Below are 17,619 nucleotides of genomic sequence, written 5' to 3'. Positions count from 1 at the left end.
GGCTGATAATCCAGTGCAATTTTGAGGGAGTGCTGCACTGTCCTAGGTGCTGTCTTTGGGATGAGACGTTAACCAGAGGCTCCATCTGTTCTCTCAGCCAGTATATAAAAACAGAAAAATATGGAAATCTCAGCGGGTAAGGCAGCATCTGTGGAAGGAAAAGCAGAGTTAACGTTTCGGGTGGACGGCCTTTCGCCCGAAATGTTAACTCTGCTTTTCCATCCACAGATGCTGCCTGACCCGCTGAGATTTGTTGCATTTTCTGGTTTTATTTCAGATTCCAATATCCGCAGTATTTTGCTTTTGGGTTTGAATTATCCCGGTGTCCTGGCCAATATTTATCCCTGAATCAACATTACAAAAACTTATTGGGCTCAATTTTCCCCAAAGCAATTTTTTTGAGTACTTGAAGAGTTACACCAGATTTTTTTGGACCCAAATACGCCAAAAGAAAGATTCTAAAGTTTCCCCGTTGTATTTCTTCATTTTGGCCTGGCGTAACCCGACCTTTAGTTTTGGGGGTGGAGCCTTGATCTGCGTCAAAAAGATCAAGCTACCATGGCAACCAGGGACACAATGCGAGCTGAGGCTGCAAGGGGAAGCATACAACCAGCTCCCAACACGTTAAAAGAATTGAAAACACATAATAGCAACTTACCTCCAAACCATTCCCGGTCCCCACTGGTTCGATCCTCCGATCTCTCTCTCTGCATCTGGCCGAAGGGCTTGCCAGTGCACTCTCCCATCACTAGCCCTGGCCGAAGAGCTTGCTGGTTCATTCCCCCACCCCTAGCCCTGGTCGAAGAGCTTGCCAGTGCACTCTCCCATCACTAGCCCTGGCCGAAGAGCTTGCCAGTGCATTCCCTCACCCCTAGCCCTGGTCGAAGAGCTTGCCAGTGCACTCTCCCATCACTAGCCCTGGTCGAAGAGCTTGCCAGTGCACTCTCCCATCACTAGCCCTGGCCGAAGAGCTTGCCAGTGCACTCTCCCATCACTAGCCCTGGCCGAAGAGCTTGCTGGTTCATTCCCCCACCCCTAGCCCTGGTCGAAGAGCTTGCCAGTGCACTCTCCCATCACTAGCCCTGGCCGAAGAGCTTGCCAGTGCATTCCCTCACCCCTAGCCCTGGCTGAAGAGCTTGCCAGTGCACTCTCCCATCACTAGCCCTGGCCGAAGGGCTTGCCGGTGCACTCTCCCGCCCCTAGTCCTGGCAAAGGGCTTGCCGGTGCATTCCCCTGCCCCTAGCCCTGGCCAAGTGGTCTCCTCCCTCCCAGTCCCCACATCTAACTACACCCGAAAGGCTTCCCCCCCCCCAACCCCCTCTCCCTTCCGCCACCTCTCTCTTCCTCCCCCACCTCTCTCACCCGCTCTCTCTTACCTCTCCTGCTGCTGCTGTCCCAGCATCTGCTGCACTTACCTGCGCCGATTTCGGTAACTCTCCGCAAGGGTTTTCTCAAGAGGCCTCAGTAGAAATGGAGTAACTATTAGCTGGCCAAAAATTGCCTAAATGTCCAGAATTGGCGTAGGTGGCTGGTAATGCCCCCTTTTGGGGAAAAAAAGGTACCTTTAAAAAAAAGGTAACTAACTGTGTTACCCTGATGTTTAAGTTAGGCCAGAAAAAGCAGCCTACTCCATAAAAACAGTGCAAAAACTGGGGAAAATTGAGCCCATTATCTGGCCATTATCACATTACTGTTTGTGGAAGCTTGCTCTGTGCAAATTGGCTGCTGAGTTTCCTACATTACAACAGTAACTACACTCCATGTACCTCATTGGCTTTGGGGCATCCGGTGGTCATGAAAGGCGCTATATAAATCCAAATCGTTCTCCTTTCTTTCAGATACACAATACACACATGAAGTTATACTGTCACTTTAGCATTTCTTCAAAACAGTTTCCATTTCATAGCATGAAAAAGTGACGACAGTTCCAGATTTGGGTCCCAACCTGACACTGCAGAGAGCAGTGATGTGACACCCTCTGGGTGCTGTCTCATAGCTCTTGGGTTTGACGAGTTTAAAGAGTGTTCAGAAGATCCATTAACCTGGAATATTTGTAAACTGAAGGACAGCTTACTTAAATGTTTGTGAGTGTGGACACTCCTGCCAGCACTCTCAACACTTCTAAAATTCATGAGCCAGGAACAGAGTTATGTATGTGGAGGCAAACAACCCTACACAGGGCTCTGTCCTGGACCTGAGAGATTGACAGACAAGCAATATAAACAAGATGCTGCTGGTTGCAAATTGACACTGTAGCCATCAAACTGATAATAGCCCATGGGAGTAGATTTTGGTCTAGGCCCGTTTTAGTCATGTTAGGCGACTGGCACATGCCCGAACCAAGAGGCCAAATGATTGATGGAAATTGGGCCTCGTGCTTTAACAGCAAAATGCTGGTGTCCATTATTAAGGAAGTAATAGTAGGACATTTAGAAAATCATAATACAGTCAAGCAGAGGTCAGCATGGTTTTATGAAAGAGAAATCATGTTTGACAAATTTGCTTGAGGTCTTTGAGGATGTAACGAGCAGGGTGGATAAAGGGGACCCGGAAGATGTCATGTGTTTGGATTTCCAGAAGGTATTCAATAAGGTGCCACAAAAAAAGGCTACTGCACAAGATAATAGCTCATGGGGTTGGGGGTAATATGTTAGCATGGATAGAGGATTGGCTAATTAACAGAAAACAGAGAGTTGGGATAAATGAGTCATTTTCAGGTTGGCAAACTGTAACTAGTGGGGTGCCACATGGAGCAGTGCTGGGACTTCAACTATTTACAATCTATATTAATGACTTGGATGAAGGGACTTAGTGTAATGTAATTAAATTTGCTGATGATAAAAAGATAGGTGGGAAAGCAAGTTGTGAGGTGGACACAAAGAATCTACAAAGGGATATAGGTAGATTAAGTGAGTGGGCAAAAATTTGGCAGATGGAATATAATGTGGGGAAATGTGAGGTTATCCATTTTGGTAGGAAAAATAAAAATATTTAAATAGGGAGAGATTACAAAATGCTGCAATACAGAGGGATCTGGGGTCCTTGTACATTCATTAGGAAGGCAAATGGAATGTTGGCCTTTATTGCAAGGGGAATGGAGTATAAAAGTAGGGAAGTCCTAATACAACTGCACAGGGCTTAATGAGACCATATCTGACGTACTGCATACAGTTTTGGTCTCCTTATTTAAGAAGGGATATACTTGCATTGGAGGCAGATCAGAGAAGGTTCACAAGGTTGATTTCTGTAAGGTGGGTGGTGTTTGGGGTGTGTTGTGGTCTCTATGAGGGGGTCAGGTTCCCTTCTGACCAACTTGAGCAGTTTCGAATCGCTCCCCCTCACTTGGGTTCTGTACTCTGGATTTATTTGGGGGGGTGTGACAAAAGTGCAGAGGACATTGGTTTGATGCAAAGAACTTTGTTTTTATTACAGTCAAAGTAATACAGGCCTATTACTCTTGTAAGAAAATACAAGGCCAAACTTACAATCACTCTAACAAAGAAGAATTCAAGGAAAGGTACAAGCTTAAACTTATAATCACTCTAATAAAGTACCATACACTACACATTCAGAGGGGGTTGCAGTAAAATTATACCTCCCACCTCCCAATATCTAATTCTAGCTAGGTTAGACTCCAAGATGGCAGGGATTTATGCTTACCAATCCTGTTGATAGTTAATGGCAGATGGTGATGTTCTTCCTTCCTCAGGACTTCAAGACTTTGAGGCTGGAGAAGTTAGTTTTACAACTGTCACATTGGTTTCTCTCCTTGTCTTGATGAGTTAGTAGCGACCACCTTTCACCCCACTCTCTCCCCTCTCTCTCTTCTCTCCTCGTCTTTCTAACCACTGTTGAAAACAGTGGCCAGTTATACGATTTCAGTGTTCTAATCTTGCCACCAAATCTCTTCACAATCCTTTGTATAATTTTGGCGGGCTTGGTTCTTCTTTGTAATATTTTGTCGGGCTCATTAAAGTTGATATGTCTTGGGTGGGTTGATCTTCGAAAAACTGTTTCCTGATGGAAAAATTAATTTGGTAATTGTAATGTCCTTTTGTGCTTAGTCTTTCACGTACAGGCTGGATTGGTCCTCTTTGTAATGTATATGCTGAAAATGGTTTGTCCAGACCCATGTTGATGGGGAGCTATCTCTGGGTGATACTGTGATGTAATGTCTCTTGTGGAGGAAGATTTCCAAATACTCATTCTTCCAGACAGGTGACCTCAGTCCTCACACCCAGACAGTTCCAATAATCAAGTGGGCTTCTTTTGTTCCCTAGATCCGCCCACAGGTTTGAATTTGTCTTGTAAAAGTTCATAACTCTATTAAAGTTCATAGTTTCTTCCATAAGCACTTTAGAGTTCCAAACTTTTCGAGAGATAGTCCCAAATTAAATTTCCTTTCGAATGAGCCCAAACACAGGGGCGGTTCTGGTGAATTTTGTTCACTGCAGCTCCCCGCTGTTGACACTCGACACTCCTTAAGTGTCAATCAAGGTAAGCAAAATTCCTGCTCCCGAGAATCAACCTTCCCTGCATTTATACTAGCTAAACATTACCCTGCATTCCCCGTTGAAATGCAATACAATATACAGGCGAATACAGTCGTTACAATTATACCATAGAGGATGTATGATGTTCCTCTTTTACTCATCTTTCACAGTAAAATGACAGTATACAGTCATACACAACTTTAAGTAAAATAAAAGAAATACACATCGTAACACATTCTCAAATCGCATAAAGGTCCATAGTCAAACACGTTTTAAGTTCAGCAAAATAAAGGTACATAGTCAAAACATTTAAGTAACACTCTTACAACACTCGCGATGTTGCGGTTTACAGCAGGTATAATCAAACACAAATTAAACATGGTAGTATGGTGTCACCCCTCCCTGCGCGATTCACAAGTTCGGTCAAGGAAAGTATAGCACCCTTTGATGCCTGACCTGATGGCCTCTGCATTTCACTCGGCAAGTGAGACACCATAAGTAAAGTATAATCGCGAGTTGACAAATAACTAAAGTGTGGGAAGCGATTCGGATCCAGACTGGGACCTCCATATTTCTGAAAAGATCCCACCAAGGCGAAATGGTGATCTCAAGAATCTTTTTCCCTATCTCAATGGTTTTCTGATCTAAAGTAAAGAAGTGTTTTTGTGAGATAATTACAGCTTTTAGCAGAGCGGTAAGATGTTCGGGTACAGGGGGAATTGCATAACCAAAATGTACAACATAATCCTGCAGGTTTATAATGTTTTTCTTCACAGTGAGGTGGACAGTGGAGGATTCAGGAATGGGGACAATACGTTCCTGGGCCACTTGAACTGATGCCTCAAGTTTGAAGCAAAAACTGCTGTCACTTACCGTACATCAGAAATGTCCATGTTGGTAGTGGGGCGCACTGGTGGTGACACAATATGTCCCACCCTCTATGTATGCTACCTGTGGAGGGACATTGTCTTGTGCCATTACCTCCATGGTGCAGTTAATAGGCTGTGCACCAGCAGCTTTAAACCCACATTGTGACTTTGAATGGGCACTCAAGTACTGGGGACACAGTATTACGTGTGCACCCCGGCTCCGGCACCCAGAGAGGTCAGTACCCGTTACAGCATGCTCCCACTTTATGACATTGGGTGGGACCGCTGCGAAATGAATGTGTGCACCTCCCTGAATAAATCCAATGTTCTCCACCCGGTATATCGGTGCGGGTCGAGCTGTCCCACCCATGACCGGCATCCTTAATACTATCTCCATAATAATGTGGTTAGATTTCCCACAGTCTACTGGGACAGGGTAGGCTTCAGAGGCTAGGCGGAGCTGGCACAGGCTTAGTGAATTGCTGTACGGGTGGAGGGCTGCGATGAGCTTGTTCCTGATCCAAGAGGGGACTATACCTTGTTTTAAATCCTCCAGGTTGTTGCGGCTCTCACCCAACAACTATGCCCCATATAATACGCACACCGCGTTCTGTGCAGCCTGGTCAGAAGCGTTTCTATCCTCCTGTATAAGTGCATTCACTGTCTGTGCATGTTTTTCCAACTCAGCCACTATTTCTTTTAAATGGACAGTCATAGCCTGGTCCTCGTGTAGTTCTGATCCTACTACGGTATTCTTCTGTTTTCAGGATTTTTCTCAATTGGCTCTTTAAACTGTTTATCTGTGTTTGCAGTTCTATGTCATCTAGGCTATTTATTACAGAGGATGCTGTATTGTACATAGTGAAAACGTCGTTTATGATTCCTCTTCTAGGTCTCCCTGAGCCTATGGTGTTCCTAGTGTTTAGGGTGTATAGGTCTGCTTTGTCTACATTTCCAAAGTCTAACTCATAAAATTTCTTGAACATGTCTCTAAGTAGGGCCTGGTATAACAGCTCTGTTTCCTTCGGACACCATGCAGGTAGGTGTACCTCGGTAAGATTTGATATTACTGAAGCTACTGCATAATGTACCCCTGATATAACACCTTTTCGGTCGGTATCAATACAAATCCGTTCCCAGGTCCCTTGGTGGTGATAGGACACCTTTCTATTACTGTGCGTATTGGCGGGGTTGTGGGCAGGGGTTTCTTAATGTGTGCTCTTAGTTCGATGGCGTTAATTGGGAGTGGGGAGTGTGGGACCGCGCACCCGTGTAGGCTAGAGTCCCACCCCATCCCTTCCCCTTCATCTTGCCATTGCTTGGCAAAGGCGATTGATATGCTTGCGGGACAAAGACTCTCTGATCCCCACATGCAAACATAAATTCCATGTTCGGGTTCCCGCCATTTGTCCCAACACACTTTTACTCCTCCCCGTATCCCCGTGATGGTGCGGTACGTATCATTACCGAGTCTTTCCCAGTCGAATTCCTGGTTCCATGCATCCTTGCTGAGTTTTCTGAGCCACCACCATCTTTCTAGGGGAATGATGTTCCCTTTGCAAGTCAAACACACACGCTTTCCCTCTGTAACGCTGACTCGGGCAGCGATGATCCGCATCCGGGGGCATGGAAGTGAGGCCTCCCCGTAGGTAAAACCTTCCTGGCTGAAGTTACGGGTAGAATTAGATCCCAGCCACCCTGGCCATCTTCCCTCGTGGGTGTAAACGGCGAGTTCTTCCACATCTCGGGGGCCACCCCCGGCGGTTATGATCAGTGCTCTCCCTCCTGAACACCCGTAAATGAGGGATTCTTTCACGTCTCCTCGGTCACTGCTGCTCATCCCTATCAGGGCGAGCAGGAACAGGATCCTTTCCATACTGTTCTCTTTCCTGTAGAGACACATGAAACAGATTGTCTAGCCCTGAGAAAGCTCTCTGGCTTGACAGAGGTGACTGAGTTCCAAATTTGGGCTCATAGTCTTTAATTGACTGGCTGTCTTATTCAGTTCCTTGTGAACTGATTGCCTTTAACTTTATCTCACAGTCATTCTGCTTGTTATCTTACCGGTGCTTTCTGAATAGCCATACCTGTAGATTCTTTTTACTCCCGGGGATTATCCAGCCTATGCCTCTTTTAACAACTGCACAGGTAGATTCTTTTCCTTACCCCAGTTAACTAATGGTGATCTGTACTTAATCATTACACAGATAAATCTTACACTATTCTAAACTGATTCACTAACCATACTTAAATTCATATTGCTAAACATCCTTGAATTCACATCACTATGGGCCCAAGTTTCCACATGATTTGCGCCTGATTTTTAGGAGCAACTGGTGGAGAACGGACTATCTTAGAAATCGCAATTCTCCACATTTTGTTTTCTGCAGTTCTAGTCAGGTAGAACAGTTCTACTTTGGAACAGAATTTATTCTTCAAAAGGGGACGTGTCCGGCCACTGACGCCTGATTTGAAAGTTTCCACAGTGAAAACGTACTCCAAACTAAAGTAGAATGGAGCAAGTGAAGATTTTTGTAGAACTGAAAAAACCTGTTCTACACATTAAAAAATCAGGCGCAGGTTACAAATTAGGCGTCCAGAACGAGGTGGGGGGGGTGGGGGGGGAAGGGAAGTCATTAAATTCTATAATAAATCCTTATTTATACTTATACAAATATTATACAAATAAATCCAACCTGAATAAACATTTATAAGCAAAGAAAAGATTAAATAAACCATCTTCCTACCTGTGTGAAAGTGCTTCAGGCAGGCCTTTCGGGACCAAAGGCTGAACGGGCCGGCCCGAGACTTCGGGCAGGGCCTGTCCCCAGCACCAGATTTACAGGTAGGTGGCGTTGGGTTGGGTCGGGTCGGGGAGGGGAGGTTCGGTTCGGGTCGGGAGGGAGGGAGAGAGAGAGAGAGGGAGAGAGAGGGGGGGGAGAGAGAGGGGGGGGAGAGAGAGGGGGTGGGAAGAGAGGGAGAGGGGGGGGGAGAGAGAGGGGGGGGCGGAGGGAGAGAGAGAGAGGGAGGGGGGGGCGGAGGGAGAGAGAGAGAGGGAGGGGGGGGCGGAGGGAGAGAGAGAGAGGGAGGGGAGGAGGGAGAGAGCGAGAGGGAGGAGGGGAGGGAGAGAGAGAGAGGGAGGGGGGGAGGGAGAGAGAGAGAGGGAAGGGGGGAGGGAGAGAGAGAGGGAGGGAGAGAGGGAGAGAGAGAGAGGGAGGGGGGCGGAGGGAGAGAGAGAGAGGGAGGGGGGGGCGGAGGGAGAGAGAGAGAGGGAGGGGAGGAGGGAGAGAGAGAGAGGGAGGAGGGGAGGGAGAGAGAGAGAGGGATGGGGGGAGGGAGAGAGAGAGAGGGAAGGGGGGAGGGAGAGAGAGAGGGAGGGAGGGAGGGAGAGAGAGAGAGAGGGAGAGAGGGAGGGGGGGAGGTCAGGTCGGATCCAGTCCGGGAGCGGGAGTCGGATCAGGTCCAGTGGGGGGGGGGGGGTCGGGTCGGGTCGGGTCGGGGGGCGGGAGCGGGAACAGGAGCGCGGGTCGGGTCCAGTCGGGGAGGCGGGGAGCGGGAACAGGAGCGCGGGTCGAGTTGGGTCAGTCGGGGGGGGGCGCGGGTGTCGGGTCTGCTCCTGAGGCAGGGGGGGGCGGGGAGCGGGTGTCGGGTCTGGTCCGGAGGCGGGGGGGGCGGGAAGCGGGTGTCGGGTCTGGTCCGGAGGCGGGGGGGGGAGCGAGTGTCGGGTCTGGTCCGGAGGCAGGGGAGGCGGGGAGCGGGTGTCGGGTCTGGTCGGGGGGGGAGCAGGAGCTGGCCGTGGGAGGAGCCTTATTCACGCAGCCCCAGTGAGGCCATTGGGCCAGGGCTAGGAGCTGCGTGCTTCGGGCCCCTCCCACACAGTTCGGCGCCTGGAGCTACTGCACTTGCGTGCCCACTGTAGCGCGCATGTGCAGAGGTCCCGGCACTGTTTTCAGCGCAGGGACCTGGCTCCGCCCCCCCACAGTTCGTGCTGACTGCGCCGAGGGCCAGAGGACCTGCAAGTAGGTGGAGAATACCAAGGATTTTTTTAGGGGCACTTTGTGGCGCGAAAAACGGGCGTCCAGGTTGGGACTGCGCCGTTCTAGGCGCGTGTGGAAACTTGGGCCATATATATGTACATTTGCCACCCGTCTCCAGGTGGCCAGGTTAATTCCTGCCTTCGTATTTTCTTCTTCTCCCGCTGGGTGTCCAGCGAGGTAGGTGATAGATCGGTCTGCACCATCTAACCCTAAGTACCCTGACCGGATGTGGGTTTGAATCACAATCGGGGGAACGTCCTCTCTGGTGCTGCAGCACACCGCTCCTTTGGGAGTGGCTGCCTGGTTCGTTTCTTCCCCTGGGGGTTGTGCCTGGTCGTGGGCTATGGGCTGGGGTCTCCCACTTGGTGGCTGTTCCACCGCTATCTCTTCTGAGGGTCCCTTGTGGCCTGAGGCTACCGGTTGGATGTCCCTTCTCACAGGCTGGTCTCTGACCTTAGGTACCCTTTTTAAGGCTCCGGCTGCTGGGGGTGCGTCCAAGTCCCAAATGATTGGGGGGACAGCTCCTCCAGTAACACAGTCCACCACCCCTCTAGGTACAGTCTGTGGGTCTGCCACATCCCCTGTGGGATTTCCACAGTCGGAGGCTGTTGGCTGGGGATCCCTGACTTTAGTACGGTTTACAGTTTTTGGCTGTCCCTTGCGTTTAGCTGCTGCCCTGGGTTGAAAAGTTTGCACTGATTTATGTGGAACCACTTTGTATGGCGAGGCAATTTTATGGCATAGACCATGGGGCTTGCCTTGTCGACAATGTGGTACTGTCCCATGTACAGTGCCTCAAAGACCCTTACTCTAGCGTAGTTCCTTACCATAACCTGGTCCCCTATCTCCCACTCGTGGTGCTTGCGGGGTTCTAGCAGCAGTCAGTTGCTCCGATGCTGTTTTCCCATATTGTTAGCAGCCTGCCAGTGAATCTGTTTAAGGTGGTTAAACAGATTCCTGACAAAGCTGTCCAGGTTCGCTTCCCTAAGCTGACCTTTCATGAGTACCGGTGCTAACACATTGGTAGGGATTCACATGGCGCTGCCGGTCATGAGCTCGTACGGGGAGTACCCCGTGCTCTTTGACTGGCTGGCCCGGATCCCCATAAGGACTAGTGGTAGGACATCTACCCACCCTTTGGGTGAGTCCCCTGTCTCTTTGCGCAGCCTTTCTTTGATGGTACGGTTTAAATGCTCCACAGGCCCAGATGACTGTGGGTTGTGGGCGAAATGCCATTTTTCTTTGATGCAGAGTAGCTTAAGGGTCTCCTGCATCACCTGCCTGGTGAAGTGACTCCCTTGGTCAGACTCCACGTATTGTGGTAGTCCCCATCGAGAGAACATCTCTCTGACCAGGATCCTAGCTGTTCCCAGGGTAGTGGCTGTTCAGCATGGGAAGGCTTCCACCCATTTAGTGTATACAGTACTTGTAACCTCCCTGGGTAGGGACCCGATGTAATCGATTTGAATTGACTGCCATGGGTCTCTCTACCCTCCTGATATGTCCCATAGACACCTTTCTTTTCTGGGGGTCGGGGTTGTTGGCCGCGCACACCAGACAGCTATCACAGAACTCGCAGACATCTTCCCTGAGCCCTGGCCACCACCTTGCCTGTTCCACTCGTTGCCAAGTGGTCTCAGGTCCGGTGTGTCCTGCTCCAGGACCCTGGTGGGCCAGCTGGAAGAATTCCCTTTCGGTGTTGTTGCAATACTACCCATTGCTCCCCCCCTGAACAACATGCCATCTTTAATGGCAATTGCTGTGGTGTCGTACCGGCTGTCTACCCTTTCCCCTTTCGCTAGCATGTTCATGACATTTTTGAGGAGAGGGTCTTGGGTCTGGACCATTTTTAGGTCCGGGGGCAAAGCTATCCCTGCCTTCCCTGCCTTCCCTATCCTGCCCCTGACTGCTGCTATGGGTCCTGGGTTGTACAGATCCCAAAGCTTGCCCGTGCGGGCCCCCAGCTTAGCTAACATGTCAGCCTGCTGGTTTCCCTCGCTACGGGGATCTGTGGTGGAATGTGCCTTCACCTTATGTATGTACATATTCCCTTCCTCCCCTACGGCTGTCATGATCTTTTCCAGTAGGGGCTTAATTGCCAGGGGTCTCCCGTCTGCGGACGTGTATCAGATAGCCAGGTACTCCATATACGAATTGCATGTGAACACACTGTCCGAGCAAATCGTGTATGAGTTAGGGAATTCTTCGGGGTGTGTGACTACATACACCACCACAGACAGTTCAGCGTGCTGGGCGTTCATAGTACTGGGGAGTTTAATCGCCTCGGGGTCATAAACTCCACAGCCTGTGAGTTGTTCACCTGCAGATACTGTGCTTGAACCATCCACATAGATCTCTCGGGCTGTGGGGTGTAACCCAGCCCGAAAGCCTATGTTAATTTCCCATACCCCTTCTATGGAACACCGGTGGGCTGTCCCTGGATAAATCATGTTGGCTGCGAGTCTTGGCTCGCAGAGACCCTTTACTCGTGCATCCATTTGAGAGAGGAGCAGGGTCCAGCGAGCAATGCGGGCACTGCTCACTGTCCCGTCCTTGATTCTCCCGTCCAGGAGCATTTGGGTGGGCATATGGTGGGTAAGGAGTGTGAAGATCAGTGATCTTTTCACAGCCCAATGAGTAGCTAGGAGGTGCCTCTCACAGTTGGAGTATCCCTTTTCCACATCCGTGAGTATCCTGGAGGAGTAGACCACTGGTCTCAGCCGGCCATGCCGCTCTTGGAGCAGTACTGAGCTCAGGCTGTCTCCACTGGCTGTTACCTCGAGGAAAAACTCTTTGCCCCCATCTATGGCCCCTGGAGCTGGCGCAGTCTGCAGGTCTTTCTTGAGTTGGATAAATGCTGCCTCGCAACCTTTGTCCCATTCCCACCCCACTTCCTTGTGTAGGAGTCGGAGCAGAGGGGCTGCTGTGGTTGCATAATCCTCAATGAAATCTCTGCAGTACCCGGTTAGCCCTAGAAAAGATCTTACTCCTGTTAATGTGTTGAGGGCGGGTAGCTTCTGCAGTGCTTCCCTTCTAGCTTTGTCAATGACTCTCTCCCCAGCGCGCACAGCCAGTCCCAGGAATTTTACTTCCTTTAGGCCGATCTGTGCCTTCTTGGGATTCACTTTAAATCCTTCTTCTTTCAGCAGTTCCAGCAGCTCAGCCAGCAGTGGGCCATGCTCCTCCCCCTCATTAGTGAACAGGAGCAGGTCATCTACATCCTGTACTAATTGCTGGGGTCTACTGAAACTCTTTAAACAGTTGGCCATACACTGATGGAAAATACTGGGGTTGTTGTGGAGACAGTTCCAAGTGTATTGTTGTCCTTTAAAGGTAAAAGCAAACTTGTACTGAACTTCCCTTCTTAAAAGGTATGGACCAGAACCTGTTGGAAATATCCAGCACCATGAAGGTGGTCACGGAGGCTGGGATACTTCCAATGAGGTCGGCGACAGCCGCAACTGTGGGTGCACAGGCGGGGATGTTACGGTTGAGTACACGATAGTCCACCATGGCTCTCCAGGAGTTGTCCGGTTTCTTAACCGGCCACAATGGAGAGTTCACATGGATAGCTATTGGTCTCAATATCCCCTGTTTAACCAGCGAACCCAAGGCTGTTTCCATGTCTGCCTCCACCTCCCTAGGGAAGATGTACGGTTTCTGCGGTCGGGTCATGGGGTCCCCATCTATGCTAACCTCGACCCCATTTATTCTCCCACAGTTGTGTTTGTGAGTGGCAAAAGCTGCAAGATTTTTCCACACATACTCTTGATATTCTACAGGGGTGTTACTGACCAGTGATTTAAGGTCGTAACCCTCCTTTGGTTTCATGGTACATACCGTCCCTTTTCCCTGTTTTCCCAGGATAACCATCACCTCACTCTTCTGTCCCATACAGACTGACCCCCAAAGACAGTGGTTTCTTAAATCCACCAGGATTCCATGGCCTAGGATGAAGTCAGCCCCCAGGATCCCTCTCCCTTCCTGCTCCCACTTCATCAGGACACAAATCCACTTAGTGTGGAGTGTACCTAAATGAATGGGGAGCGGAACGGAGAATGAGTCAGTCTGTTCAGTGCCTGTGAAACCCATCAAGCTGTAGAGGACCCCGTTAGACAGAGGTGAGGCGGTGGGGTTAGCTTCATAGATAAGGGTGCTTGAGGCAACGGTGTCCAGCAGGTAAGTCCCTTTCATCTTTTCCACTTCCATCTGTACGGTCGGTCTCCCCCACGCATCATACTCGAGGGCACACAGGTGGACAGGCTGTGTCTGTCCTAGTCACTGTTTTGGTTGGGAGGGGGCAGATGGGATCTCGGTACTGGTGGCGGTGGCTACCTTCCCAGGGCCATCTAACATGGCTCGGAGCGCAGTTAAAAAGGTCTCAAATGAGTGGGGAGGGACTGGCTTATCTGTCTCGGTCTTTTGGGCAGGGGCTGGAGAATTCTTTCCTGCGCGATTCTTCCAAGGATTTTTACAATCCTTTCTCCAGTGCCCACTCTTTCCGCACCCGAAGCAAGTACGTTTTGTATCGGAGGAGTTGCCCCCCTCGTGGTGCCATTCCCCCTTGTTTTGGTTATGTCGGATTTCGTGAACCCTTCCCTTTTGTGGGTGCTCTTCTGTCCCTCTGCCATTTCTGTAAGCTAGGGTCAGCTGCCTAATCACTCCCTGTTCTGTGGCTTGGGGATCTCTGGGGTCGAACCAGGCCTCAGCCTTGGTTCTTATTCTGGGTAAACTGTTAGCTATGAGGCTTCGGAGCCAGTGTGCTAATTCGTCCGGGTTTAAGTGATCCCTGTCTATGTCCTCACTACAGGCGCTTTTGTACACCGGCCACAGTCGGTCTGCGAAAGCCTGTGGGGTTTCTCCTGTGAGCTGCACCGTTTTCTCTAATCTAGAGAAGGGGCTCTCGTCATTGCAGCCCATAGCTTCTAAAATATATTTCTGGACAGCAGTAAGTGTTTTCTGTCCTCTTTTGCTCTCAGTAGAGAGGGACTGGTAGAGTTTGCTGTCTAGAGATAGGAGAAGCATCTTTACTATTTCTGCATCATCGCACCCATTAATATCCCCTGCCTGTTCCACTTCCACAAAGTGAACCAAGGGGTCTCCCTTTGGAGTTAGCTTTTGCAGGTGGCTTATCATAGCCCTAAGCTGGTGGGGAGTGTGGGGCACTACAAACTGACTTTCCAGGGGCCCTGGACCCCCATTAAGGGTGGGGGGACCAAACTTCTGTTGCTGGATTGGGCACATTAGCCCTGGTTCTGTCTCTCCCTGTTCTGGCTTGCCTCCCTCTCTTCCCTGCGGCCAAGCCGAGCTAAAACTCGGTGCTACAGGTGGTGGTGGTTCACTATCCCTGTCCGCTCCGCAACTGATTTGCCCCTCCTGCTGCTGAACCGGTGTAGTCACTGGTACCACAGGTAGTTTCTTCTTCTCTTCCAGGTTTACCTGGGGTGTACCCAGGCTTATTAGGCATACCATGCCTTTTGCCTTGGATAGAGCAAGGTTTAAACTTTTAATTTGCTGCTGGCAGGGATCATGGTCTCCCAATTCAAACGCATTAGTGCTAGCTACTTTATACGCTGCTTGCACATCTTTGAATCTTTCCTGGAGCTCTTTTACTTGTAGGGTGAGGTGAGTGCTTTCCTCCCTCAGTGACTTTTCATTACTTTTGGCCTCGGTAGCCTGACATTGAAAATAGTCCTGACTGATTTGAAACCTTTCCATTATTTGGGTCCCTTCCTGTTTAAGCTTACGGAGTTCTCCTGATAATCTTTCTTCTGCTTTAACCCTTTCCTGGTATCTCTCTGCACATTCCCATAACTCTGCCTGCAATGTTTCATTCATTCTATCTAGCAGTTGGACCTGTCGCTGTAGACCGACCAATCAAATTGCTTTCTCTACTGCTTCTTTGTGAACTTTACTTGCTGTCCACTGGGCTGCAGCGTCAGCCGGACGCTCAGCGCGCAATAGAATAAGCACCCATTCCTAAGTTGCATTCATTTTCTTATACACATAGGAGGAAATCCTCTCTTCCATTTTGGTTCTTTTCCCCAAACCAGCACTCTCTACATCACACCCCGTGTACCAGAGTCGTGTCACGATTGCCATTTTGTAAGGGGGGGGGGTGTGTTTGGGGTGTGTTGTGGTCTCTATGAGGGGTTCCCTTCTGACCAACTTGAGCAGTTTCAAATCGCTTCCCCTTCCTTGGGTTCTGTACTCTGGAATTATTTGGGGGGTGTGACAAAAGTGCAGAGGACACTGGTTTGATGCAAAGAACTTTATTTTTATTACAGTCAAAGTAATGCAGGCCTACTAATTGTCATGTATTCAACTGTCATTGTAACCCATGTATAAATTGACCTAAGTTGTACATCGCGAGAACATTGACCACTAGGTGGTAAACTTGTGGGAGACATTCCTAACCTGGACTTTCAGGTATAAAAGGGAAAGCGCCACCCACCTTCATCACTTCAGTGCTGGCTAATAAATGTTACTGGTCACAGAGTGACCTTCTCTCAAGAATGGGCTTCGTGTGCATTTGTACTGTATAGTAAGGACATATTATTGGCAATGAGAAACTGGGATTTAAACCACATGAGCATGGCCACTAGCAGCACAGACGAGAGGTACTGTGTTGATGATGATTGGGACGACTTTATTGAGAGACTACAGCAAAGTTTCGTCACTAAGGAATGGCTGGGACAGGATTCGGCCGACAAACGCAGGGCTCATATCCTGACAGTTTGTGGATCCAGGACGTACTCCCTGATGAAGGACCTTCTAGCGCCAAAGAAGCCGGCAGACAAGACTTTTGAAGAGCTCAGTAAGTTGATCAGGGAACACTTTAAACCGGCGAGCAGCATGCACATGGTGAGATACCGGTTCTACACGCACCGGCGGCGAGAAGGGCAAAGCGTTCCAGACTTTGTGGCAGACCTCCGGCGACTGGCGAGCCTATGTAAGTTCCCAGATGCATGCAGAGCGGAGATGCTGTGAGACTTTTTTATTGAGGGCAGCGGGCACGCTGGGGTTTTCAGGAAACTGATTGAGACCAAAGACTTGACCCTGGAAACGGCGGCTTTGATGGCCCAGACATTTATCTCAGGGGAGGAAGAGACCAGAATGATGTTTGACAAAAATCTTGGTTTAAATGCAGCAAATGTACAGGGAGTCAACATTGTTAACGCAGCACACAGTTCTCCAGGCAGACAAGGGCAATCGGACATGCCCGAGCACGTAGTCGAACCCAAAGGAGGAATTCAACAGAGACAATGGCTAGCTGAACGGCGATTCATGCCATCACAAGGGACAATGCGGCCAGTAATGGGGCCATTATCACCTGTCAATGGTGCACTTAAGCACAGTTACAGAGACAATCAGAGATGATCGACTGGTAATGGATCTTTTGTTTCCAAAACAGCTCATGTTGGAGGTGTGGAGGCAAACACACAGCCAGAGCTTGCAGATATCAGCAATATACCTGCAGAAACTGCAACGTCAGCGGTCACTTGGCACGTATGTGCAGGAAGCCTGCAGCCAGGTTGATGTACGAGGAGGACAGGCCCGATGTAAGCCCCACGAGGCCAAATGGACACTGGGGGAAATCGCTGGAAGCTGAAGTTCAGCGAGCTCATGTGGAGCACATATACAGTTCATACACTAGGACACCACCGATAATGATGAAAGTGCTCCTCAATGGCATCCCAATATCAATGGAACTAGACACAGGGGCCAGCCAGTCCCTGATGAGTATCAAACAGTTCGACAAGTTGTGGGCGTTCAAGGCCAGGAGGCCAAATTTATTGGCAATTGACGCACAGCTACGGACATATACAAAAGAGATCATTCCGGTGCTAGGCAGCGCCATGGTAGTCATGACCCACAAAGATTCGGAGAACAGGTTGCCACTCTGGATTGTCCCGGGGGACGGTCCCGCACTGCTGGGGAGGAGTTGGCTTGCTGTCATGAACTGGAAATGGGGCGATGTCAATGCAATTTCTTCTGCAAAGCGAATGTCATGCTCACAGGTCCTGGACAAATTTGACTCACTATTTCAACTCAGCATCGGCACTTTCATGGGGACCAAGGTAGTGATTCACATAAACCCAGATGCCAAGCCAGTACACCACAAGGCCAGAGCAGTGCCGTACGTGATGCGGGAAAAGATATAAGGCGAATTGGACCATCTGCTGAGGGAAGACATCATCTCGTCAGTCGAATTCAGTG

The sequence above is a fragment of the Pristiophorus japonicus genome, chromosome 7 (assembly GCF_044704955.1).
Source record: "Pristiophorus japonicus isolate sPriJap1 chromosome 7, sPriJap1.hap1, whole genome shotgun sequence".
Classification (NCBI taxonomy): Eukaryota; Metazoa; Chordata; class Chondrichthyes; family Pristiophoridae; genus Pristiophorus; species Pristiophorus japonicus.
This window is presented reverse-complemented; position numbering follows the sequence as displayed.